Below are 27,199 nucleotides of genomic sequence, written 5' to 3'. Positions count from 1 at the left end.
TACTCTGTCACATGCATCTACAATGGTGAAATGCCTGAAGCCCCAGAGCAACTGTGTCAAACATTCATAGCTGACACCTTGGAGGCCATGAGACAAAGTGTTCTTATCACCAGTATTTACTATAGCCATAGAAAACTTAACACAGTTATAACAACTGAATTCCATAAGATTTTTCTGATCTCTCCAAGACCATCATTAAGAAGGGGTGTTGAATTTGTCAAAGGCTTTAATCAGCATCTAGTGAGATGATCATGTGGTTTTTCTTTTTCAGATTATTTATATGGTGGGTTACATTGATGGAATTTTGTATGTTCAATCATCCCTGCATGCATCCATGAAATGAAACCTACTTGGTCATGTTCTAAGATTTTTCTGATATGTTCTTGGATTCGATTTGCCAGTATTTTATTGAGTATTTTTTGATAAATATTCATGAGGGAAATTGGTCTTTAGTTTTCTATCTTAAATGTGTTTTTGCTTAGTTTGTGTACCAAGGTAATTGTAGCCTAGTAAAAATAGTTCGGCAATCATCCTTCTGCTTCTATCGTGTGGAACAATTTGAAGAGTATTGGTATTAGCTCTTCTTTGAATCTCTGGTAGAATTCTGCACTAAAACCATCTGGCCCTGGACTTTTTTGTTGTTGTTGTTGAGGAAGATTTTTGATGACGGCTTCTATTTCATGAGGGGTTATAGGTTGATTAAAATTGTTTATCTGTTCTTGATTTAATTTTGGTAGGTGATATCTATCTAGAAAATTGTCCATTTCTTTAAATTTTCCAATTTAGTGGAGTACAGGTTTCCAAAGTATGACTTGATGATTCTATGGATTCCCCAATGTCTGTTGTAATTTCATCCATTTCATTTCTGATTTTGTTAAGTTGCATGTTCTCTTTCTGCCTTTTGGTTAAGTTGGATAAAGGTTTGTCTATCCCGTTGACTTTCTCAAAGAACCAACTCTTTGTTTCATTGATTCTTTGTATTGTTTTCTTTGTTTCTACTTTATTGATTTCAGTTTCCAATATGATTATTTCCTGGCTTCTACTCCTCCTGGGTGAGTTTGTTTGCTTTTGTTCTAGAGCTTTCAGGCGTTCTGTTAATTCTCTAGTGTGGCTGGTCTCCAGTTTCTTCATGTGGGCACTTATTGCTATGAAATTTCCTCTTAGACCTGCTTTCAGAGTGTCCCATAGGTTTGCGTATGTTGTGACTTCATTTCATTGAATTCTAAATAAAATAAAGGCAATATACAGCAAACTGACAGTCAACATGAAACAAAAAGGGAGAGAAACTCAAGACGCTTCCTCTAAAATCGGGAACAAGAAAAGCTTGTCTACTCCAAATCTCTTCAACATTGTAGTTGAAGTTCTCTCTAGAACAAAATAGCTGGGCATTTAATCCCAGCACTCGGGAGGCAGAGGCAGGCGAATCTCTGTGAGTTCGAGACCAGCCTGGTCTACCAAGCAAGTTCCAGAACAGAGTCCAAAACAATACAGAGAAACCCTGTCACGAAAAACCAAAAAAAAAAAAAAAGACAACAAAAGGAGATCAAGGGGATACAAATTGGAAAGAAAGAAGCAAAATTTTAACTATTTGCAGATGATATGATAGTCTATATAAGTGACCTGAAGAATTATATCAGGGAACTCCTACAGCTAATAAACACCTTGTGTAAACTAGCGGGATACAAGGTTAATTAAAAAATCATTAGCCTTGATTATATATAGACAATAAATATGCTGAGAAAGAAACCAGAGAAACATCACCCTTCAAGATAGCCACAAACAACATAAAACATCTTGGAGTAACTGTAACCAAACAGGTGAAAGACCTGTATGACAAGAACATTGAGTCACTAAAAAAAGGAATTAAAGAAGATACCAGAAAAATGGAAAGTTCTCCCTTGGATAGGTAGGGTCAACATAGTAAAAATGGCAATCTTACCAAAAGCAATCTACAGATTCAATGCAATCCCTATAAAAAAAAACCAGCACAATTTTTCACAGACCTTGAAAGGATAATTCTCAATTTTCTATAGAAAAATCAAAGACCCAGGTTAGCCAAAACCATCCTGTACAATAAAAGAACTTCAGGAGGCATCACCATCCCTGACTTTAAGCTCTCCTATAGAGCTATAGTCCTTAAAACAGCTTGGTATCGGCACAAAAATAGACAGGTAGACCAATGGAATCAAACTGAAGATCCTGATATTAACCCACACAACTATGAACACCTGATCTTTGACAAATAAGCTAAAACTATACAATGGAAAAAAGGAAGCATCTTCAACAAATGGAGCTGGCATAACTGTACATAGATCCATATCTATCCCCATGCACAAAACATAAGCCCAAAAGGATCAAACACCTCAACATAAATCCAGCCAGAGAAAGTAGGAGGTACCCTTCAATGAATTGCTACAGGATATAGCTTTCTGAACATAACACTAGTAACACACACACTGAGATCAACAATTAATAAATGGGACCTCCTGAAACTGAGAAGCTTCTGTGAGGCAAAGGACACAGTCAACTGGACAAAATGGCAGCCCACAGAATGGGAAAAGATATTCACTAACCGCACACCTGAAAGAGGGCTGATCTCCAAAACTTACGAAGAACTGAAGAAGCTAGTCTCCAAAACACCAAATAACCCCATTGAAAAGTGGGGTACCCAGACCGATGACTGAGAGACCAGCATGGGACTGATCCAGCTGCCCCCCAACCTGGGTATCAGAGAAGAGGCTTTAGCAATTTATGGTACCTTGGAGAGTTGATCAGCATTTATTCCTGGCATACAAATGCACTCTGGGAACCCATTCCACATGGAGGGATGCTCTCTCAGCCTGTACACATGGGGGAGGACCTAAGCCCTGCCCAGGATTATATTACAGACTCAGAAAATCCCTCATGGAAGGCTTTACCCTCCCTGGGGAGCAGAGGGGAGATGGAGTAGGATGGGGCTTTGGGAGGAATGGGAGGCCTGGGGGAGGATGGGAGGGAGAGGGAACTGAGAGTAACATGTGCAAAAGTTAAATAAAAAATTATTATATTAAACAAGAAAAGTGGGGGACACAACTAAATAGAGAATTCTCAATAGAGGAGTCTAAAATGGCTGAGAGACACTTAAGAAAGTGCTCAACATCCCTAGCCATCAGGGAAATGCAAGTCAAACCAACTTTGAAATACCATCTCACAACTGTCAGAATGGCTGAAATAAAAAACACCAATGACAGTTTATGCTGGAGAGGATGTGGAGAAAGGGGAACACTCTTCCGTTGCCAGTGGGAGTGCCAACTTGTACAGTCACTTTGGAAATCAGTATGGAGTTTCCTCAGGAAAATGAGAATAAGTCTATCACAAGATCCAGCAATTCCACTCTTAGGCATATGCCCAAAAGATGCACATTCATACAATAAGGACATCTGCTCAACTATGTTCATAGTAGCATTATTTGTAATATCTAAATCTTGGAGGCAACCTAGATGCCACTCAACTGAAGAGTCGATAGCGAAAATGTGGTACCATTTACACAATGTAGTGCTACTCAGTGGAAAAAAAACTAAAAACAATGGAATGTTGAAATTAGAAAGCAAATGGGTCGCCCTAGAAGAAACCATCCTGAGTGATGTAACACAGTAAAAAAAAAAGACAAACATGGTATGTACTCACCCATATATGGATTTTAGACATGGAACAGAGGATTGCCAGCCTACAATCCCACTGCCAGAGAGTCTGTGAAACAGGGAGGGCCCTAAGAGAAATATGCATGGTACCCTGGAGAAGGGGAATGGGACAGGATCTCCTGAGAGTATTCAGAGCATGGGGAGAAGGGAGAGGATGCAGAGAGAAAGAGAGGGGAGAAGAGGAGATGAGACAAGGATGTGAGGGAGCAGCAAGGTTGAGTCAGGGCAAGAGTAGTGGAGAGCAGGATGAGAGATACCATAATAAAGGGAACCATTATATGTTTGGGGAGAGATCTGGCACTAGTTGGGATTTCCAGAGATCTACAAGGATGATACCAACTGGCAATCTAAGCATTAGTGGAGAGGCTACCTCAACTTCCCTTCCCCAATAATGAGATTGATGGCTACCTTAAATGCCTTCCAAAAGCCTTCATTCAGTGGCTGATGGAAGCAGACAGACACCCACAGCTAAACACTGAACTGAACTCCTGGAACGCAGTTGCAGAAAGGGAGGAGTGATGAGTAAAGGGGTCAAGATCAGGCTGGTGAAACCCACAGAGACAGCAGACCTGAAGAAGTGGGAGCTCAAGGACCCCAGACTGATGACTGAGAGGCCGGCATGGGACTGATCCAGACCCCCTGAATGTGGGTGTCAGTGAGGAGGCCTGGGCAATCTATGGGGCCTCAGGTATTTATCCCTGGCATCTGAATGGACTTTGGGAGTCCATTCCACATGGAGGGATGCTCTTTCAGCCTGGAAACATGGGGGAGGGACTAGGCCTTACCTGGGATGATATGACAAACTTTGGAGATCCCCCATGGAGTGCCTTACCCTCCCTGGGGAGGGGAGGGTGGGAGGTTGGAGGGGTTGGTAAGGGTCAGAGGATGAGGGGATGGACATGTTAAGCAAGCTTGTTTCTACTTAAAAAAGAAGATTTCTCGTAGCTCTACATAGTTTGAGAAGTTTAAGATCATGGTGATTTCAGGTTGGATTATATGGTCAAGGCCTGGTCCTTCTAAGATGTCACCTGGTTGCAGGCACTCCAGATGGGACAAGAACTTTGCTTTCACAGAAAAGAAAATGGAAAAACAAGGTAACTGAAGGCTGAGTGAAGCCACTTTTATAACCCTGTCAGGGAGAGGAGCCCTCGTGCCTAGACCTCTTTTACTCCCCCCTTTCCACCATCTCATTGTCTATTATATGCACTTGTAATTTTCCTCGTTCTTTAAATCACCTCCCAAAGAAAGACACTGAGCCTTATTACTAGGTATGAATACTCTTATTTCACTTAGACTTGTCCCATCAGCTCATATAACTTAATTTATTCTGTTTCTATTTATCTTTGTTTTGCCTTGGAGCTTTTTACTTTTATTTTATTCATTTTTTGCTCCATGCTTCCTGGCTGGCAATCCCCTGGTGTCTCCCTGGCATATGTTTTCTTTCTCTTCCAAGCCTAAATTCCTCCTCATATCTACTCTCCCTGCACCAGAAGTTCTGCCTATAACTCCTTCCTTGATATTGGCTGTTCAGCTTTTTATTGGACCAATCAGGTGCCTTAGGCAGATAAGGTAAGATGGCAACCCATCTTTACATAATTAAACAAAAGCAATACATCTGTGCATACTTAAACAAATACTCTGCAACAATTACATTTAACACCTTTATTTTGGAGGGAACTATTAGGTAATAGAAGGGTAAATGCTGTGTGAGACATGTACTTTAAAAAACATCCCATCTATTCTTGACAGTGATTTACTTCAATAGTAGGAACTATTTAAAAATATAAATTATTCATCTCTATTTTTGTGTTTATTATTGCCGTTTAGCCAAATGAATTAAACTCGCCACTTGCATCATCACAAAATTATGGAACAAGACTTGTAAATGCAATTTCATTTAATTAAAGGGTAAACAGATTTCTGTTGTGCTTCATTTGCTCAGTGTAAAAAAATGCATGGAAACAAAACAATGGCACTAAATTTCTATTGCAAGTTCAGCAAATGGAGTCCAAAACATATGTAGACATTATTCTTAAAAACTGTAGTGTGTGTAACTGCTATCCATTATAGGAAGCCTCACCACACCTGATGCCCCATCACACCTACTCTTGCTTCGGCTTGTCCTCTGTGCTGTTAATGTCATCTCTACTGTGGGCATTACAGAGGAAGAGGGTGGCTAATCATTAAGGAATGGTGAACAGTTGGGTATGCTGGCAGCTACCAACCTGATCCAATTCTTGGTTCTCAAGCTTCTTATTCGAGCCTTTTAAAAATGTGTGTATTTCAGTGACTATTTGAATGTATTGAAAGAAAAAAAATATGTTCTTGATCTCCAACTTCCACATGGCATGCAACAACATAACCGACAAGTCATTGCCGTCTCGTGCGGAACAAACGTCCATGTGATTTCCTGATGGCATATGCAATTATAAATATGTATATATTTACTTAGATTTTAAGCATCAGAAGAATGTTTAAAGGAGAGGTAGACAGTTTCAAGTCTATTTCTGAGCATTTAGAATATTTTCCTCTAGAAGATGGTCCTAGGAATCTAATAATTTATAAAATGGGATATTATTTATATCCCATATGTTTTGCTATTGTGCAGCCACCATTAGAAGATACACGTAAGCACTTAATTCCTGGAACACAGTAGGTGTTCAATTAATATAACCAGTGAGTGTCCTATGACATATGCAAATAGATGGGGTTTTTTAATTGTTTCATTTGTCTATCATTAAACACAATGGTCTGGGAGCACTGCCAGTGGACAAGCTGCCTCTGTCATTCTGGGTGACACGGCTCAGTCTTGAGTTTGAGGCAGGATAATGAAGGAATTAGGAAAAGCTGCAGCAAACATGTGGGTGGATGTCCCCTGTCAGAGCTTTGATTTGGATTCCTTGCACAACAACAGAAATGTTCATTATATTTTCATTCCTTTCAAACTACAAAGAACAGCAAAGCTTCATAAGCAGAACAGCAATGTATTACCTCAGAGCAAGTAGTTTTAGCGAATTTAAAAGCAGCCTCTAGGAATCAGGCCATTGCAGGTGTTTCCATTATCGTTTCTTCTGCTCATTGTTTGGCTCCGCTGTCTGCTTTGATCCATTCCTACAGATATACCCATGGTAACATGCTAGAAACATGACCCCTGCACCCACCAAAGGGTCTGCAGCTCACGTAAAAGATTGTCAACTATTAAAGGGAATTCTGATTTGCTGCTTTTCATATGTTCTTTAGCAGCAGAACAGAAGCTGGTGGGTGGGGAGGGAGGAGCTCCCATTATAACCATGGGGAGAGAGATGGTTTCCTCTGACATTTTTCTTTCAGAAAACTAAGCAAAATTGCAGTACAGTTTAACAGTACCCTTCTTAACTCACTGAAGGTTGCCATAGAAACAGGAATCTCATCCCAACATGAAAGGCATTTGGGGAATCTGTTAGACTATAACAGAACGATCTAAGCATACATGCTTACTACTAACAAGTCCAGCATCCCTTTTAGAATACTATAATTAATCATTAAATTTCTCTGCCTGTCGTTCGAGGTCTTCAAACCTTGTCTGGGATCTCCTTTGTGAGTGACCATCTTGTACAAGATCATGCACTTTGTGGCAATGCACTTAGCTTACCCAGGATGTGGAATAAAGCATTCCATTCCACAAACACAGAGATTTTTCACCTGATCCAGATTTATATCTTAATAGAGATCATGTCTGAAATAACAATTAAAGAAATATGCTAATATTTAAGAATGTTTTTTAATAATAAGAATCAAGTGGGAATTTTTGTTGCAGCAATGAAGTTTAATCCCTTTGGCCTTTTATTTGTTCTGAATAACTTTTAAGTTAGGCCTTATGCATTTTCCAAATAGTATATTTTTAGCATTTGATTTTGAAGATAGCCTAGGAATCTTAAAACACGAAAAGATTATGTTTCTGGCAAAAATACATTTGTCCTCTTTTTTTGTTTTATCCCAAGAGTGACAGAATTGGGCTTTTTATCCTTCTTTTTTGGGGAGGGCACACGGATAGGAGGCAGCACCTGGGAGGACTACGGGAGAGAGTGATCAGGGTACATGATGTGAAATTCCCAAAATCAGTTAAATTCCAGATAAGAAAATTAAATAAATAAAATTTAAAATATGTGACTAAGAAGCCACCAATATGCCTTAAGCAATTGCAGAAATAGCTAAATCACCGTTTTCTTTTATTTCATAGAATGAAGACGTAATTTAGGTAAACATGTGGGGAAAAATAAGAAAAACTCTTTTTGCATTATGTTTTTTTCTTGGATGTGAAATAAAATGTTACTAATTTAACAGTTAACATCTTATAATTCACCAATTACCCACCCACAGCTGGCTGTATGTCTTCTCATTACAGAAAAATTCGTGGTCACTTCCAAAACTTTCCTGCATATACAGGGCAATGCTGAACATAACAGCTGCCGATTCAGAGAGCCCACATTCCACGTCATTCCCATGATTTGCCAGGGGTTGACGGCGAACATGGTTCTTAGTCCTGTTTGCACCTCCTTTTCATCATGAGAGTGATAAAGGGACCAACTTAGACAACTCATATAGAACACCTGGGTTTTCTAATGCATAAACAATATCCTCTGGATTTTGGTTACTATCACTGCAGTAATTGCATCTTTTTGGTTATCTGGCAACACTTCTAAGCCAGTTTGGATATTTTGCTAGAAGCAAACCTTCTAGATGAACTCCTAGGCAGAAATATTTTGGGCTGAATTTTCTCCCTGAACTTATTTGTTTTTGGAGAAACTGGATTATGAATTTTAAATCCAGAAGCAGGAAAGAGAAGGCTTGGGAGAAACGGGAATCAGACTTTTGAGAGAGATGCTGAACGTGCCCTTCATTTCCCACTTCACAATGCACCAACAAGATATCAAAGCAGTAAGAGGAAGATAGAAGTGTCACTCCAACTGCTTACCCTCTGCCTGGTAAGACGACTGGAGTGGGGAAATTGTTGCTAAGAAAGCACAAATCACCTTGAGCTTCTCAGAATCCAGAGTCTACAAAAGTGTTATGAATTCCACAGAAACAGTGCCTCAAATTTGAATTTTGCTGTCTCCCTGGACTGGTGATTCATAATGCAATGCCATTGAACTGCTGAACCATAGCAGGAACTGGATTCCTGGGTCAATCCATGATCCTGCAGGTAACCCACAGTATGCCAGCATCTGCACTCTGCTACCCAGCTATTGTGTTCAATAGCTAGAACATCAACTCCAGTTTCAGTTTAGAGTAATTTCATTTTATGGAAGGCTACTGGGACAGTTCTGCTGTAAACTAAGGTACATCTCCAATACTTTCTAGAATTGTCAAAGCAGCATAATAGATTTCATTGCTAAAGAATTAGAATTAAAATAAAACTCACCGGTCCACAAGCGACACATCTCAGGTAGAGGACACACTTAACTTCATGTCTTGAAAAACAAGAACTTTGTAGGAAGAGATTTTCTGAAAGTTTGAAACAAATCAAAGGAAGAGGAGGTAAGCATCATGGGAAACTACAGGAGACAATTAATGAAATGGCAGGCTAGAAAAAGCAATTTGATAAGAGGTCATAGGGGAAATCGGTGACATTTTTTGATACAGGAGAGAAATAAAATGTGAGATTTGCTCCTGGGAGACAGTTTTGGAAGCTTGTGGACCGTGGCATGTGGAGGGAAACATAATGGAAAGACAAGCACCTGATGGCCCCTTACCCAGTGCCAGCATGAATGTTATATTATTAGCAAAAGCTAGGGTACTGGTTTATACGCCCAGTAGATTTCAAGACTGCCTACCTTAATGTGACCTATCATGGGTCCCATTATCTCCCTTTGAAGAGCACGATATAATTGTAGTAAGATATCAATCAGTTTACTACAGTGTGATCCTTTACTCTTTTGGCTTTTTGTCTCTTTTGGAGGGGCTGCCAGAGAGCTCTTAAATAAACCACACATGTAGGCTTATTCTTATTTATGAATGCATGACCTTTCCTAGGCTTGTTTCTTAAATTAACCCATCCACCTTTTCCCTCTGGGTCTTTTTCTTCTATATACCTTACTTTCCTTCTTACTCAGTGACTGGGGAGGGAGGACATCAGGGGCAACCACCCAGCCACTCTGCCAGTCACTGAGTAAGAAGGAAAGTAAGGTATATGGTGGCTTGCCCCTGGTGTCCTCCCTCCCCTTGTTCTCCAATTGTTCCTCCTCTTCCTCATTTCTCCTATTTATGCTCTCGGCCTGCCAACCCAGCTTATCCTTGCTCCTGTCTCAGTATTGGTCATTCAACTCTTTATTAGACCTATCAGGTGTTTTATACAGACAAAGAATCACAGCTTCACAGAGTTAAACAAATGCAGGATAAACAAAAGTCACACACCTTAAAAAACAATATTCTACCACAGTTTACTCAACACAAATATCCAACTTCTTCCCATGCATTGAACAACTAACCTATGGTGAGAAATTTGTGCATAAAGAAGCTCTCATTTATACTAACTGCTAGGTCAACCTGCTGACAATCCATAAATGATTCACATCTGGCTCCATTCCATGCACCTATTACATGCTCTTGCCTTAACTTTATGGCTGTCTCTTAATTTTGCCACCTTTTATTTTCGGTTTGTTTTTCTGTGAGACTATGATCAAGATACTGCTCTGAAATACTTGCTTGTCAAAGACAAGCAAGGTGGCCACTCCACAAATCCATTCTTTTCATCTTTGCTTAAATGCCATTATTAAATGCTTCAGTTTCATTAACTTTAAGAATCACAATAATGTAAAACAGCTGAAAGTTTCCTCAGCAGTTTATCTCTGGTATGTTCCCATCCTCACTCACATGCCACTAGTATCTGAAACTTAGTGTGGCTGAACCCAGATCCTCATGCTTCTTCAACATCTGCCTTCTCCATTTTACCACACTGAACAAACCTACCAAGCTGATGAACCATTACACATTGGAATACTTTATGCCTTCCACATTGCCTGTTTCTTGAAAACTATGCCATTCAAATTGTTGGAAAGTCCTTCCAATAGCATTTTTTCCATGCTTTGTCCCTCTGTTCCATGCTCAATTCAGCACAAAGATATACCACTTTTATGTGTGTACATTATATACTCTGATGGCTCAAAATCTTCCCGATACCTTAGACCTTCTTGTAATAATCCCCATGTATCACTTTCCTTCCATGTCGCATATATGGGGGTCATTATCATCTGTCAAATATATGACAAACTGCATGTAGCAACTGCTCATGGGGATGAGGGCTGGCTTCATTTCCACCCCTAATCCTGTTCAGTCCCTTTGACCTAGGATATCAGATCACTGAACGAGCTTGAGAAACCTGTCTTTTCCCCTTGAGTAAGAATGATTTTTTTAAGAAATATAACTTTTTTTTCCTTTTTGGTGTATGTCTGTGCATGTGTTCACAGGTGCTACAGTGCACATGCAGAGGTCTGAGAACAGCTTAAAACTGTCAGTTCTTTCCTTAAACCATGTTGGACCAAGGGAGGAAACTTCTCATAAGGCTTGGTGACAAGTGTTTTTACCCACTAAGCTGTTTCACTGACTCCCAACTTGACTCTTCATACTTTCTTGATATGTGTGTGTGGTGTGTGTGTGTGTGTGTGTGTGTGTTCATCAATCTTGTCACCCAAAGCAAAATTTTGATCAAAGACCTTCCTGCATCTGAATGAAGATGGTTATGGTAACTGACTGAATTAGTGACTGACTGACTGACTGACTGAGTGAATGATTGACTGACTGACTGAATGAATTACTGGACAAATGAATGAGCTAATGGTTGATTGATTGAATAAATAAATTAATGAATGAATGAATTACTAATTTAATAAAGGAATGAATGAATTATTGACTGATTGAATTCATTACTGAATGGCTGAATTCATTACTGACTGAATAAATTACTGACTGAATGAATAAATTACTTACTAAATGGTTCCTTCTTGTGCTTTATCTTACTCTTAAGACTATCCTTTAAGGAACTAGTCTTATATCTTATTTCTCTTTTAACATATCACTTGTATATTTTTTCTTTTGAATACCTCAAGAAGGTTGAATTAATGTCTGTCTGTCAGTCTGCCTGTCTTCTCCCTTGCCTTATCACCTTTGTTATCTATCACATTTGAGTCATTTACTTTGGGTTGTATAGTTGTCTTTTATTGCAGTGTCTTTATTTTGAAAATGTTATGCAGTACTCCTACAATATCTACATACATATTTAGAATTCCAGGCTTTATTCTTTCTCATGAAAGCTCTTTTTATATCATTTACTACCAAGCACCTTACCGTAACTCTTGGCTATTTTGAAAGATCTGTCCTATTTATCAACTTGCTTACCATTAAGAACAACTTATCTGCTCTAATGGGAATTTGATATGATTCTATTTGTCTGTGTCAAATTTTCTGTCTTTTGAGAAGTTTAATTTCAGCTACTATCATATTATAGTCAGAAAGCTCAGTGTCTCTCACTGTATTATAATATCTATTGATATAAATCCTATCAATTCCTGTGGTGAGTACTTCAAATTCTTGATAATGCTAACTAGCCTATGAACACAGTCAGATACAGATTGTACCTAAATGTATGGTTTAACATTTTCATTGTTGTTGTATATTTCTTCACCTGGCTTCAGAAATAGGTGAACTCATTTTTCACATGTGGTGTTCTAAGCTGTAGCTAGAACAAGTTTTACAGTCACTGTAAATGCCTCTCTGCATTTATAAGGGAGATCTATTCACAAAACTTGTCATTGTTACCCTTTAATACTAGCTGGAATTTCATGTTGACACTTCATGTCTTCTAAAACACACCTATCAAGAATCACTGTCTTGCTGAACTTGTTGTCACTGCTTACCTATCATCTTGACATCCTGTGCCTTTCTTTCTAGATGAACCAGTGGGTCTCTTGGTAGCATCACTATTGTTATGTAACATTCATGTTGTTGACTCATGTAGCTAGTACTATGTGGCTAACATTCCCACTCTCTGTACAGTGCTTTAGTATCTTTTGTGATCTCCAGAGATCAGCCTTGCTACAGTCCATTGATAACTATAGTCTTTTATCAGGGCATTTTTCTTCATCCTGAAATCTTCTGGTTTTTGCTGAGGAGCTGATGAAAGGAGTATGCTGGACTGCTCTTGATAGACCTTACTCTGGTGTGTGTTTTGAACTGGAATTTTTATCCTTTTGCTTTAGATACAGACTTTTAATTAATGTAATGCTTTCTGGTTCTTTTTAATGTTTAATCATGTATGTATGTATATATGTGTCTGTGCATAAGAGTATACATGCTTTAGGAGGCCAGAAGAAGTTAGATTCCCTGAATATGGAATTATAGGAAATTGTGAGGTTCTTGATGTGAGTCCTAGAGCTGAACTCAGGTCCTCTGAAAGAGCACCACATACTCTTGACTGAGAAGTCATCTCTCCACCCCTCTTAATTCTTTCTGAATTGGAACATTGAACTCCAATGTTTCCAGTGATTAAAATAAAAAGCAATGTAGACACAAAGCAGAATGTTTTTTCTATTAACAGCGAAAATAACAGAATGAAAGTGAACAGAATTGGCCTAAGGAGTGGGATAATATGCTCTGTGGTTTTCACATTCTGTTCTTCTAAGAACAGCTGTAGGATGGTTATGCAAACTTGGTATGACAGTGGTAGCAAAAACACTGGCATGATAAATCAATGATATTGGGCTGAATTATTTCCACTGAGGGAAACTTCTGCTGGATAGTGTTCTCTTCTGTTCTCAGATACTTTTCTGCTCTTGTCTATACAAACCAAGTTGTCTCCTAATCCTTTTATTTTTATGTGAAACTTTAAAATAATAGCTATCTTTTATGACCAATCATGATTTTTCTAATGTGTCTATGTAACACCAACACTGAGAACTAAAATGTATGTAGATCTTACTACAATCTAAGCACACCAAGTAATTTATCTATTCAGATAACAACCTTATGAATTAGAAAATTCTCAGAATTTCCATTTTAATAATATCATGAGAGGACTTGGACAATCAGTGGGCAAAGGAACTTGCCACACAAGCCAAGTGATATGATTTGGAGCCCCAGGACCTATGCAAGGGGGCAGAGAGAGCTGACTCCACCAAGTTATCTTTGAATACTATATGTTTACAATAGCGTTCAAACCTATACACACAATAATAACAAATTTTAAAAGTTAACAACATAATAAATGCACATAGTTGACAAAAGAGTGCATAACACCATAACAGTAATGAAATACACACTGTCTGGTACTTACATGGAGAACTGGCACATGAATTTATGCCTCTTCTGCTCAGAGAACAAAACCACTGACATGAAGGTATACACATGCTTTCCTTTAGAATTCTTTATTGCTTTTTTATGATGAATATTGAAATCTTGTGTTTTGTGACATAGATGTTGTTATCTTCTCTATCTTATGATGCTTCAATTTCCTACTGTATTATGATTAATTTTAGTAAAATTTGTCAATCTTTCAAATTTAAAAAGTTTGTTTCTCATTAAAAATAACACTAACAAAAATGGGAATCACAACAGAATTCTGTCTAATGCTTTGCTCTGACAGGCTTGCATCCCCAGAGAACAATGCTGATGGATGCTAGCAGTAGAGCAACGGTATTATTTTACATGTCAAAGATTTGAGGAAATATGATTGTCTTACGCAGGTATACAGTTAGAATTTGAACCCTGAAGTCTAGTTTCAGAGTTGGTATGCCATAGCACCCTCTAAGACATAATCACAGCAATTATACTGTGTGGAAATGAGACTCAAAGACGTTGAATAACTTGCTGGATGGTGCACAAGCCAAGTTACATACATTATATGAATTTCAGCACACATCCTCCAAGAATTCTATCCTTTCCTTTTCTTGCCATTCTTTCCTAGGCCTAAATCCTATCCTTCTAATTCTGTTTCCACAAGTTCCACTCTATTTGCTACGTTTTGAGGGTCATCTAGTTTTTAATTACCTCTTTAGAGAGCTGACTTCATGTATAGTCTTTGTTTTACTCACAGAGTGAAAATTTAACTCTGAGTTACAGATATAGCTTATCCTTCTTAGAATTTATCATATGCCTTTATATCTTATCCTGAATTTCTGTGCAATTATCACCTCTTAGAGCCCCACCTGCTGACCTTCTAGTATTCTACAAGCAGTGCTATTTATAGGAGACTCTCTTACATTAGGCTTCATGGTATCTCTTTTCCATTGGTTGCAATAAACATGTCCAAATTTCTTTGATCACCCTCTTCATTTTTATTTGGATCAAATTTTAGTGCTTTGAACATTTAATTTACACTCACAGATGACTGAATGGTTCATTTGGTAAATGTTCCTGTCTCTGAACCTAATGCCCTTAATTCATTCCCCAGGCCCCACAATGTAGAAGACAATTAAGTTTTGCAAGTTGTCCTCTGACCTTCATACATAGGCTGTGACACATGCATACCACACACACCCACATACAAATAAAAGAAGGGTAATTCATGCTGGACTGCATCTACACAAATCAAGGACGATAACATCTTTTCTCTACCTTTCTAGCAAGAACAGGCACTCAATGAAAGTTGGCCACAACTTTTTTTTGAGAATAAATTACTATCTCTCACCTCTGTGGCTTCTTTGTGTTTCAGTAAAGCAATTTTAAGACACTCCTGGAGTTTTAGAAAGTCCTTCATTCAGCCTAAATTATTTCCAAGTATAACCTTTAGTCATGAAAATTGCTCTTTTAATTTTGTTAATATATCTCCTCTTTGCCCAAGATGTGTTATTCTCTGTTGTCACCTCTATCATGTATTCTCCCTGTCAGCCTGATCCCAGAGTCACATCAGTCCTAAGTGAACACATAGGACATTATATTAATTATGAAGCTGTTGGCTATTTGCTATGGTTTCTTAATGGCTAGCTCTGACTTAATTATTAACCCATAATTACTAACATATATTTTTATAAGGTCTTATCTTACCGAGAATACCAGACTTGTTCCCTTTCCTCCCAGAACCACATGGTGACTCTCCACTCCTGACTACATTTCCCAGAATCCTACTCAACTCCTAGTCCCACCTATTTTGCTTCCCTATTGGTCAATAGTGCTTTATGTATCAACCAGTAAGACAACATATGCACAGAAGAACTTACCCCATCATCCTGGCCATGCACATAGGCTGGGTAAACTTACTTCCTGACTCCTGACACCAGATATTGTGGAAATATTAAGGTACCCACAGTAGGGATGTCCTGTGATATTTTATTGAAGGAGAAGTCACTTACATGAGAAGCTAAGAAAACTGAGAACCAAAGGTCCACATGCTGCTCTCCGGAATGCAAACAGAACCCAAAGAGACGCGTTCAGATATCCCTACTCGTGTAGCTTAATATTTCCACGATAGTCACCTACTGAAATTCTGCTTCTAATCCAGGGTCCAGGACAGGAAGATGACTTCTACCCCTGAATACTCTTCTGACCACTCCTTTCAGAACAGATCACAACTTGGAACATTGAGATGAAGCCTAACTCATTAGCTGGTCTCAAAATGCCTTAGTATTTTATGTTTGAGTTCCTTATAACATTACAAATTCTTTGGAAGAAAACCACAAAACTGATATTTAAGGATTTAGGTCTCTCATTACCTTCTTATTTGGAATGGGGATTCTATGACAACATATTACATTTCTGTGGTAGAACCTCTGTGGGTATCTATTGAGTTAAGTATGATTATATTATATATGATATTATTGCATAATCATGCAATCATATGATTATATGATTAGTTAGAGTGAGCCATCCTTTCTTCTCACACTACCAAGAACCATCTGTGCTCTCCATCAGCAGCTCTAATGCTTGCTATCTGGGAACCATCAAACTTCTCTCCTCATTTTATGGTACTCAAGTCTTTGTATTTGCAAAAAGAAAGGAAGAAATTATCACAGTTAAGCAAAGCTCTTAGGATTAGAGACGGTGAAACATATTAACAAATAGAAGCCATCATCATTATCATTTTAAAAGATATATTTAGTGTAATATTTTTAAATGGATGAAGGGAAGGCATGGCAATGGGATATTCATCTAAACCTGTATTTTAAAAAAACTTGCCTCAAATTTAATGTATAAGAGAATTGGGAAGGCATACCATACTTTTTAAATGATTTTCACAATTCTACTAGGATGTGTTTCATACGCAATATCTTATTTATTGTTCATAAAAGCTAGGTGGCTACCTGAGTATTGTGCATCCCTTGTTAAAGGCATAAAAACTAAAATTCAGAGGAGTCTTATAGCATACATCATCCTTAGTATTGTGCTCTCTGAATGACAATTTATACCATACCAAAATATATATTTGTGTGTGAGAAACTGTGTGCACATGTGTATGGAAAGAAAGAAGCATTATACCATGAACTGCCACAAGAAAATGACTTGGATCATCATCCCTTATTAACTACATTTCCAGTGTGTTTATAGGGCATTACTATCTTCCTGGATCAAATGACACATAATGTACCATTAAGAATAACAGCTGAAACCTAAAGTGTCATTTGGAAACTTCTAGTCTGGTCTCACAATGCAACAGGCACTTGATTACAGGCCACAGGAAGGGTAACCTCTGCCATCCTCCTAACTAATGGGACAGAATGTGCCTTTAGATAAAATAGTCTGTTGGTAGCATCATGCAATCTAGGCTGACTTTATATAAGGATGTATTTAAGCATTGCCACAAACTTTGCTTGTGCTTCTTCTGGCAAAGCAAAAGCTGACTCCTTAGTTTCTTTTTCTTTGGATTATGAGAACATGGTTGGCTGAGAATTCTGCTTCATGTATGCAATGTTTCTGTTGGGCTTTAGATATCACAGACCTTTAATAGGGTGATATTTAAGTTATATGAAATTATTAATGTTAAATATAAATATTAAATTTTATGAAAGATGATAGCTATATATTTAATCTGATTATATTCCTGTACTATGCTCTTTTAAAGGGAAGAGTCTTGTGTGTGTTACAAATGTGATACTATTAATATAGCACATATATTTATCTGATATACCAATAAATACCTATCACACCCTTCAATGTATGTGTATGCTTATATGTAGATAGATAAATAGATAGATAGATGAAGGAAGAGACACATGATAGAGCCAAAAAGTAATCAAAGAGATAATGAACAATGAATAAAATATTTTGTACAAAAACGAAACAATAAATATTTACTGGTCTTAAAATCTTATGACTGTACATGTAGCATCTTAATACCAAGGATGATCTATTTTAAATATTTTCCAAGTTAAAAGAAAGGTGAGTATTCCATGCTGAGACCTACCATAAGTGCTGGCCTCCATAGAGGTAGCTATTCTCAGGCATCAGCATCTTGGATGGCAAGGTGAAAAAAAAGATGACAGATATAGATGCAAATCTGTGGGGTATGCCTGGTCAGCAAGCTAGTCCAGATGTGTTTATGTATATCTTCTGTGCCAGGGGATCAAGAAGACAGGAGGAAATCCAAATGTGATCCATGAGGAGGTGGGGATGGAAAGCAACTGCTGCAACTCAGTGGGAATTGTGTCCCAGGAAGAATCCTTACTCCTTACAGTCCCTGGACAGGAAATTATAGAGAACAGCAGCTTCTAGTGGGAGCCTTATGGTGTTCACAGCTTCCAGGATAGATGGTTGTCCAATCAGGGAAACAGAACAATCAGAGGAAAAAAGGAATATACTTTTCATCTGGAAATAAATGCCTCAGCAAACAGCAGAAGATAGGGGCCTGACAGCATAGATCCACAAGCCACTGGTCTTGTCTGAGTCCAGTCACATAACATTGGGTATTATGTGGGGGGAAGAGGATGATCAGTGTTCTCTAAAGACTCTTAACTGTCTGAGCACATGATGGTCATTGTCTCTCACTCTGTCATCTGTTGTTGGAAAAATGGCTAAGCTTATAGTGTTGTTTCCCGCATTCATTTAGTAATTCTTTCTCCAGGTCCCTGAGAGCTACCAAAAGAGAGAAGACCTAAATGAATCAAGGAAACACACCACCATCAAGAACAAAGGCAAACAGAGACTTCATTTCTGTGATTTCTTTTCATGAAACTGAAATCCCCAGATGTTTTGCAAAGCATTTAAGTACATGCCAGCAGCAGAGGAAGTGCTGGCATTCCTATCTGCCTGAGTAGACTACATACGGTCAACTCACTCCCTGCAGAGTACACACAGAAAGCTCCTGTGCTATCTTTTTCTAATAAAATTTCTAGTTTTATGGGGAATGCAGTGAGAAGATGTGTGGGAGAACACAGGTTTCATGGGGGATGCAGTCGTTGATACTCAAGACTCCTGCCAGTCTGTTAGGAAAATGTTAGAAAACTCGGAGTTAGGACAAGCAGTGAAAAGGAAAACAGGAGTCCATGGTGTACCTTGAGGTGGAGGCAGAGTGAAAATATGTCACAGAAACAAAAAATAATGAGGAAGGATGATAAAGAGAAGAAAGGTATGGGGGCAGGAAAGAGAAAGAAAAACTGGAAACACCAAGGAACATGTCAGAGAAGGCAAAGTATCTTCCGGACTTCAGCAAAGACAAAATTTGCACGGAGTAGGGTATAAAACAATGGTCCTGGAACATTTTAGGTTTTGTTTTTTAAGCTGCCCTACATTTCAGTACACCTACTCTCTTTAGATCCATAGGTAACAAAGAGCTCCCACAAGCCTGTTCTCATTCCGTCTTCAGTAGATACTGAAATAGTTCAGCTGTGAACTCAGATAAACTGAGGGTTAGAAGACTGAAATGTGGAGACCCATTGGGGGGGAGTTTATTTTAGTTTACAGGAACATGAATAAATGCATGGACATAGAAAGAGTGGTGAGTCTACATTAGGTGAAAAGTTGTGAAGAGCAGCTAAGAAGAGCTTGGCCTTTGTGTTACATTCTATGGGCATCAGCTAAAGGGTCTGAAAAGGTGATTACTATTAATTGATTTTGACAGTAAGCGATTGTGAAGTGCCTGCTGCATGCTAGACACTGAGCTGAGTATAGCACATTCCTCTCTTCATACAAATATAGATTAAGTAGGTTTAGTAGGCTAAGAATCCTAAGTAAATGAAAATCTAGTGCTCATCGTTTCTAGCAATGCAGTAACATGTTTCTGCTTACTTATGGGGAGAAGTCACTTTTAATCTAAGTGTTGGTGTTAGAGGTGGAAACAGAAGGTAAAAGAAGCTGTTGAAATAGCATTTGAAAGATCAGTAGGTATCTTTTAGGTGCAGAAGCAGAGAAAGTAAGTGAATCCTGGATAGAGTCAGAAAAACAACCAGGGTCCTGAAGCTCTGTCAGCCATCCTTGTTGGAGACATTGTGAACAATTGTAGATGTTGGAGTTCAGGGTTGGGGGCATGGAGTGGGAAACAGCTATGCAGGCCAATCATCATGGTTGAGTCTACATGGTGGTGTTCTGATCCCAGCACTACTGTGGAGAACAGGTTTGGGTGGAAGTCAGTGGTCATGTTAAAAGATCATTGCAACTGTCATTCAAAGACTTCACCAAGCAAAGCACACCAACAGCTATGGGGAGAGGGGAAGTCTGGTCTAACAGTTAAGACAGCAGACCCCAAAAGAGTGAGGAGTGTCCATGACTGGCATTGTAGCTCCTAACCTGATCTTTTAGGTAGAAGAGTGCTCAACGTTTTAGTTAGGGTTTCCATTTCTGTGATAAAACACCATGATCAAAAATTTGGGAAAGAAAAACTTTATTTAAGTTTATAACTGTCATTGAGAGAAGTCAGGGCATGAACTTGGAGGCAGAAACTGAAGCAGAAGCCAGGGAGGTGTTTGCCATGGCTTGCTTGCTCAACTTGCTGTTTTATATAAGTTAAGATAACCTGCCCAGGGATAGCATAACCCACATTGGGTTAACCCTTCCCACATCAATCACTAGCTATGGCATTATCCCACACACTGCCTACAGGCCAATCTTAGAAAGAAAACTTCTCAGTTAAGATTCTCTCTTCCCAGGCTGAGCAGTGGTGGCACACGCCTTTAATCCCATCATTTGGGAGGCAGAGGCAGGCAGATCTCTGTTAGTTCGAGGCCAGCCTGGTCTACAGAGCGAGTTCCAGGACAGCCTCCAAAACAATACAGAGAAACCCTGTCTCGATAAACCAAAAAAAGAAAAAAAAGAAAAAATGATTCTCTCTTCCCAGATTCTCTCTTCCCAGATATGTGCAGGTGTGTGTCAAGCTGTCAAAACCCAACCAGAACAATCAAATTCTCTCATGTGCATAGCCAGGAACACATAACAGTATCTCTCCATAGAGATCATTACATTTCTCTAATGAAAAACCAAATAATTCTCAGCAAAACTTGAAAATGTTATTAAAAGTGTGTTTATGAATGCATCTATACATTATTCTCAACATGTATGAATTTAATAAATAGATTTCCTTACTTTATTTTATGTTTATGTGTGAGTGCTTATGTATATATTTGTGCCCACTATGTGTGCCTAGTTCCTGAAGAAGCCAGGAAAAGGGGATAACTGTGATTATGTGCTATCATGTGGGTACTAGGAACCAAACTAATGTTATCTGCAAGAGAAATAAATGTTCTCAGCTGCCAAGGCATGTTGAATCTTAAATGTCCCTACATTCAAGAATTGAAGACAGAGTTTCACAATAGCCATCACTTGTTAAATAAATGAATCAATTCAAAATGATATTAAACAGGGATTGAGTGTCATGCCTATAATTTAAATACTGAGAATTTTGAATACTTTGAATGTTGAGTACTATAAATCATGTTTATTTATTATTAATACATAGTAATGATATAAATCAATGGGGGTTTGGTGACATTTTCACATATGGATGTAGCATAATTCCATCCATCTATTACTATATGTACTTTCTGCTACCTTATTCCTTTATTTTTCTCTAATAATTACATAATTCCAGACAGAATAGTAACTCTTACTGTAGTGAATCACAATTTTCCATTTGAAAGTTTTGTTTTTATTTTTATTGATGTGTGTGTGGGGGTGTGTGACTGTACTACTTGAAGAGGTCAGAAGAATACATGATGTCAGGTCCCCCTGGAGTTGGAGTTACAGGCAGGTATAAGCTAACCCTGTAGTTCTGGGAACTAAACTCCAGTTTTTTTCCAAGAACTCTTAACTGCTGAACCATTTTTGTCACATTACAGAAAGGGGGAATGTAGAGTTCTAGCTGTAACAGTTCAGGTTTGATGTTATATCACTACTTGCCATTCGCAGGCTCTTGGTCTCTAGTTATAAAAGAGTCATATTTCCCCCTAATTTGTTCTGTGATTTTAAATTAGGTAGCATAGTGAATAATGACAACATGGAGGGTACTAATCGTAAGCTTAATGGATCTGCTGTAATCATCTGTTGCCCTATTGTACAGCAATTTTTTTCTCTTTTCTATTCTCATCATGTCATAAGAAGACCACTACAGATATTGTCCTCAAATCATTTCCATCGAGGTTGTAGGACAGCACTCAGGAAAATTCTCCTGATTTGAACCATTAAACAAACAGCAAGCAGAGTTTTCAGATCATGTAATGTGCATTGGTTCAAATCTGGCAAGAGGATGGATATCACAAAATGTGTAGGAGGCAAGAGGAATTTCAGATCTCTGATACTTAGGTGGGTTCACAAAACATGAGTAGAAGATTCACTTCAAAATGTTACCAAAATTATATGGGACTGGATTTGAATTTTCTTGTAATTTTGTGGGAAATAATAAATCAATATAAAAGCAGTTTTACAAAAGGTAAATCCCTAAACCTAACCACTGATCACTGTTATACAGAATGGGAGTATCCAATTATACCAAACACTCTATGGTAATTAAAATGGAACAATTTTAAATAAAAGGGGCAAGGCAAGCAGACAGAAATAGTTTTGAACAGAACGTGTGGGTGCTGGTATCCATTTTCTTGCAAATTATAGACACATGAATTGAGCAAATCACTTAAATTTGGTGAATTTTTGTATAGTCATGGAGTTTAAAATCATGTTCTAGGTAAGAATGCTATGCCAACTGTCAAATCCCACCTGAGTAGCATGATTTAATGATATTTTTGTTGCTATGGATACCATGTTCATCCTCATCATTTCAAGTGGATTCAAATTGAACTCTACTTTCATTGATCAACAGCAGTACATAACCTGCCAGGAGTAGGGACTCTATAACAGCACACTCTGACTGAATATACTGGAGGTAACAAGTAAGTTTAATTTTCTAGCAGCTGCATCTATGACATGAAAAATGCAAACAAACAAACAAAAACAGGTTAAATTAACTCAGCTGTCTATTTCATGTAATTGATCATGTTTTTTTCATCATGCATTCATTATAAATATCACTATCAAGAATTTAACTTTTGAAACCATACCTCTAAAATTACAGCATATCTCAATTGCTATGGTAAATTTTCTTTAAAAATGCACTTAAGGTGAGTTTTAATTTGATAAAATTGAAAGAAAATGTTGATTTAAATACCTATAATATTCCCAACATACTTAAAAATTCCAATAACCGAACAAAACTCATTTTAAAATTCAAATTTAAAAAGTTAATCTGTTTTCTCATTTGCACTTGCCACATTTCAAGCATCTTGTGGGCACACATTATCGAACATGCCTTAGGTACATGTAATCAAGTGTCTCATGGTGCACATGGTCAAATACCTTGTGGGTACATGTGGTCATACATGAACTCTGAAGGTTAACTTCAGCAGGGCTTTTAGGTTGGGTCACTGCAGATAAGACAAATCAACCCTGGGGACTTTTGGTGGCTTCAAAATGCAAGAGCCTCGAAAAGCAATCCAATGAGAAGAGTCACGGTAATTCATATTAAGATGCCATTACTTGATATTTAAAAAGTACTGTGTGGTAGAGATTCATTGATGAGTGTCCCTTTTCTTGACTAAATTAGCAGCTGAAATGGAGATGAATTAACAAACAAGTTGTGGTTAGAAACGGATTAACTTACTTATATTGGATGTTATTTAATCTTCTCTACAACTATGAATTAACCAGTCTTTATAGGTATTTAGATGAGGACTAGCTCAGATATGTATTTGCAACAAAAGACCTGGGTGTTTAAGGAAAACACAGGGTGTTTTGCGAGACTGTGTATTATTAGAAAATGTTTCAAGTCCTGAGACCATAGAACCTTGCTCATTTGAGCTTAGTAGGTGCTCACATCTTTTCTAAAATGATGAATGGTGTCTCTCTGATTAGTACATCCATAGTATGAACTCCTGCCCAAGGGAAAAAGGAAAGAATCAAAGAGATTAGGTCATCTTAGGACCCACCAGCAAAACAGTTATTCCCGTTCTAATCAAAAGAAAGGCTCTAGGATGAATAGACCATTTATCTTGCTTTCTCTTTATCATAACTACTAAAATTTAGTAGGAGTAAGGAGTTCTACCTTTTTTGTCCTCTGTACATAGGAAAAATGCTAATACCTAGTAAGGATTCCATAACTACCATTTTCAGGTAGGTTACTAAAATACAGACTTGAACAATGGCTTGGAGAGCCAGCTTCAAATAGAATTTCTAATTTCCATTTGTAAACCTCCAGTTGTAAGTACCATCAGTGTCTGCATATTGCTGCTCAATGCAAGAAACCAGACTAATAGGTAAATAGTGACCCTCAAGTTAGCTGAGAAATTCTTACACCATCATGGTATTGCCTGGGTGCTGCCAAAGAACTCTTACTCCATGCCCATAGTGTTTCTGTGATCAAAAATGATGCCTGGGTAAGTTTCGTGGTCCATGGAGCTAATGGTCAGGGAGATGTACAACATCCTGAGAAATAGTATATCTTGTGCAAAATCCAAGTCAGGAGAGTTCTTTCCATACTTAGGAAATTGTGAGACACACAGGGTGTACCTTAGGATAAGTGTAGACTGGGAGGGAAGGAGGGAGCTGGAGACTACTCATGATCGGCCTAACATAGAATCTCCAGATTGTGTACTTTAATCCTAAAAGCCATTAGAAGACTGAAATGTTTTAAATAGGAAAACAGCATGAAGAAATTTACATCGCAGAAAGATCGCTAATGTTGAGAAAAGCTCTTAGAAAAGAATCAGTGATGCCCATTGCAAGGCAATTGTTTACTATACTACTAGTAGGGCAATGGGAATTTGATACAAGGTTGTACACTACAGTTCATTCTGCTGTGCAGATCTGATTGGAATTATCCATTCAGGCTAAGCATTGATGCCTTTCTGTGCATGGAAGTAAAGAAGCTGGGCTAGTAAAGATGATCTGATTCCAGACCAACAACCAGCCTTCCTCTCACTCGGGGAACAGTGGTATTGTGTGTATATAGATTGCTAACTTGATCATCAGCCCTGACAGCTGGGGTTCATATTAGTGTCAGAAGTAAAAAAAAAAAGGTGCAAATCTTGTAATCTTATCTTTGAGACAAGAAGTAGGTTCTTTGAAAAGACAGAGCCAAGAAAAGAAAATTCAGATCGAAGTGTGAAAGATTAGGCAGATCTGGGTTGTGGGAAAAGAAGTAAGGCCTTTCCAGGGAAACTGACACTGGAACCAATGTTCTCCTGGGGGCCGAGTGCAAATCAATCCCCAATAGGTATGTTCCAAACGTGTAACCCCCTACCCTGTCTCTGAAGCCTTGTAGCCCTTTAAGAACACTGGTTGCCATCATGAACAAAATGTCCAGTGGTAGGGAGTAATTAAGCCTTGGGAAAATGCTTTCCTAATTATAAAAAGAATAATTTTCCCACAACATGGGCTAATTTATTTTTTGAAACATGAGATCATGTTACCAGGCTGGTCTCAAACGCAGTATGTAACTAAGGATGCCCTTGGACTCCTAATTTACCTTTCTCTCCCTCTCTAGTACTAGAAGAATACCCTATGTGTATCATAAAATCCTACTTTGGAGGCTCAAGTTTTAAAGCCTGAGACCACATGTAAGAGCATATGGAAGTTTGTCTATGGGACAATTTATTCAGTATATTAAAATGTAAAAGGTCTCATGGAAAGATACTTTTGCTTTCACGTTTGTTGTTCACTGTTGCATATGATATGGAAAGTAATTTTCAATTATAAATGATTAAACAAGCAATGACACACTGTGGCTTACTGGGTAAGGTACAATGTTATCTTTCCTTTCTTAGTTGCTTTTAGACTCTTCAAAGTGGTCATTTGGCAGCAGATGACATCTAAGCAGCTTCTAAGATGACAGACACACTAAATGTACAAGAAGTATTACAAAGAAAATGTGAATAAGTCTCAAATGCTATCACTTCATACAGTCTCTGGCTGAGAGATCTTCAATAAAGATGCTGACAGGCGCATCTTAGCCTTTGAGTAAACAGGAATGGCACTAGAAAGCAAGAATTACCAATTACCAAACTCTGTGGACTATGTAAGGAGGCAAACTTTTTTGTTCTTAAATTTGGGAAACCTAAGTTTGTAAGCACCAGCCCCTTCTCTGTCTTTACAAATGTGCTATTTCCAAAACATGCAAAATTGTGGAAAATGCAATTAAAAAGGTTGCGAATTACTTAATGTCAGGGACAAACACCAAGTTAGGTTATTAGAAACAATCACTCATTCCTTTATATAGGTACAGCATATGCTGTCCAGGTGACTGAAACACCAATGGTAGGACAAGAGTAGACAGTGCTCTGGCCAATGGAAAGACTGCATAGAGTCCTATGAGGACTGTATGCAAGTAACTCAAAACTCTAATTGGGATATAGAATGTGAGAAAAAAACACGAAGGGTTGTTAGAGAGAGAGAGAGATTCAGACAAGAAGATAAAATGCTAAGAAAGCATTCTGGTTCATCTAAACAAGATTGGGGAACAGATTATCTTTACTGTCTGCCAAAAGGGTGATATTCTTACCTGGAGTAGCACTGGTTGTCCATTTGTTCATGGCTTAAATAGTGACTTCTTTCTGCATGTTTTGGTGTGTTGACTTGAGGTCCAAGGATCAGGAAGACCTGAGAGAAAGGTGTGTTACTGTAGGAAGGTTAACAATGCCTTCTGAAATCTTGCTGTCTGAACCTATATCTCAGTGAGGCGTGTGGCTTCGTACAATTTTAACTCATTTTAAAAAGGAAGGGCACAATGGTGTCCATTTCTAATGGTGATTATAGGGGTGAAAGCAATGTTAGTTCAGTAACTCAAACACATATGGAAAGGCAAATGTTTCTTTTCATTACTCTAGTGTTGTTTCTCTGATTTACTTTCATACTTTCTTCAGTAACATGTAAGGCATACTTACTCATCAACCTGCAAAATGTCTGCATGACAAAGGGAAGCAGGTCCCTGTTCCTGGAGCTGTAGAGAGGCCCTGTAGCAGCCTTGGGTCTGACCAGAGTTCAGTGTCTTGAAGAAATTAGCATACATACAGTATCAGCAGGAATCCTAGAGTTATGCTGATTCTCTAGAAACAGTCCATAGGACCTGCCTGAGAAGATAA

The 27,199-nt window shown here is 38.2% G+C and overlaps 1 long non-coding RNA gene across 1 annotated transcript in view; it reads left to right on the top strand.

The window, feature by feature from the left end:
* LOC110339475 overlaps window positions 1-20,508 on the top strand; it is a 229,028-nt gene extending 208,520 nt beyond the window's left edge. The window contains exon 3 of the long non-coding RNA XR_002381547.2: window positions 18,706-20,508. This is a non-coding gene — a long non-coding RNA (uncharacterized LOC110339475). The remainder of the gene's footprint in view (window positions 1-18,705) is intronic.
* The last annotated feature ends 6,691 nt before the right edge of the window (window positions 20,509-27,199 follow it).

This window comes from Mesocricetus auratus, unplaced genomic scaffold (genome assembly GCF_017639785.1).
Source record: "Mesocricetus auratus isolate SY011 unplaced genomic scaffold, BCM_Maur_2.0 Super-Scaffold_100009, whole genome shotgun sequence".
NCBI classification, from domain to species: Eukaryota; Metazoa; Chordata; class Mammalia; order Rodentia; family Cricetidae; genus Mesocricetus; species Mesocricetus auratus.
This window is presented reverse-complemented; position numbering and strand designations above follow the sequence as displayed.